The sequence below is a fragment of the Gorilla gorilla genome, chromosome 5, assembly GCF_029281585.2.
Source record: "Gorilla gorilla gorilla isolate KB3781 chromosome 5, NHGRI_mGorGor1-v2.1_pri, whole genome shotgun sequence".
Taxonomy (NCBI): domain Eukaryota; kingdom Metazoa; phylum Chordata; class Mammalia; order Primates; family Hominidae; genus Gorilla; species Gorilla gorilla.
This window is the reverse complement of record NC_073229.2, coordinates 67,968,521-67,970,268: the sequence shown is the minus strand read 5'-3', so window position 1 is coordinate 67,970,268 and position 1,748 is coordinate 67,968,521.

Sequence of the window (1,748 nt, the reverse complement as noted above, 5' to 3'; positions counted from 1 at the left end):
TATATTGTAGGTAATTATACAAAACCTTGTACACAGGCTCTCCCAAATGAAGATTTCATGCAAATTAGTAATGTAAATGCACTTCCAAAATGGGTATGTTTATACTGAATATGATTCTTCCTAATAGGATGGAAGTATGCCCCAGTGGCATTGATTTAGCTCTCCATTTTTGGCCTTCCCCCTCCTTTTAAATTCCCAGTTAAGTGGCACAGTGGCTTTTCACCTCTCCGCCTGGTTCATCTGGCCCAGTAGGGCTCCTTCTCCCAATTTGCCCACACTGAGCCATGAGCACTAAATGAAGCGAATAATTTGGTGCATTGTTGGGGGGGTGGCAATGGCGGTGGGAAGGGGAGGGGACAGCTGACAGTGAATGGTGTCAGCTGCAGAGGCAGCAGAAAAAGCCGACATCTTAATAAAACAGCCTCAGGCGAAATCCCATTAAAGCCTTCAGAAGCTTGTTTCCCTGCTGTTGAGCAGGTAGGCGTTGAGCACTACGAGGCAGCCCTGAGTGCTCTCAGGGAGCCCAGTTCAAAAAAAATTTTTTTGAGTGCTTTTTTTTCTTAATATAAATCATCTATCAGTATAGCTCCTCAGAGTCATTTGCAAGGCAGAGAAAGAGAGAGCCAGCACAGGAGAGAGAAAAGGAGGGAGGAAGGGAAAGAGCTAGGGAGAGACAGATATAAAGGGATGAAGTTCCTCTGCCACAGCAGGAGCAGTGAGCAGGCTGTGTGTGCACCCATTAGCGTTGGAGTGAAGACCTCAGGCTGACCTTTGGAGAGGCGAGGGAGCAGGCAGTGCTCGGGCAGAATGACAATGAGGATGGTGCATCCAAGAGGTGCATTATCTGGCTGGCTCCTAGGCCAAAAGGGTGATGGCACATCCCTTACAAGTAACACTGTCTTGTGAGTAGGATGATGGGCAGAACATCAGTGAATAGCACAAGGATCGCACTTGAAAAGCTGACAAGGCACACTGTTGACTCTACAGTAAAACAGAAGAACATACATGTGCACATGTGTTTACATCCTACTTATATAGTACATGCAACACAGGTCAGAATAACTGTCTAAAAATATGTTTTGGGTTCACATAGTACACCTTTGAAAAACTATATTTACAGCATATTTGTTGATGAGCATGAATTCGACTTTTAAAAGCTTCCAGAGCCTGACCAACGTGGAGAAACCCCATCTCTACTAAAAAAACTAAATTAGCTGGGCGTGGTGGCACATGCCTGTAATCCCAGCTTCTCGGAAGGCTGAGGCAGAAGAATCGCTTGAACCCAAGAGGCAGAGGTTGCGGTGAGCTGAGATTGCACCACTGCACTCCAGCCTGGGCAACAAGAGTGAAACTCCACCTCAAAAAAAAAAAAAAAAGTTTCCAGAAAAGTGACCTGGTACCTCTCCCAGTGTTTAAAGCCCTTCTCTGTCAGGAAGTTCATTGTCATATCTAGCAAATATTCCTCATACTACAGCTTTAGACTACTTCTAATAAGAATGAATATATTTTGTTGATGAGCACTAAAAACTAACTTGAACACAAGTTTTACGTTACGCAATTGGATACTCTTTAGTTGATAAAAATGAATGTTCCTCTTAAATGATGACCATCTGTTCAATGTGTGCAATTAAATGAAAGCATCAAGTTCACAACATTTCTAGTTCTTCTTAGTTAAGGGCAGGTTTATTTCACTAAGTACACTCTATGTGATCCTGAAAAGTCATGTGAATTAAGAGTTGTTATAAATT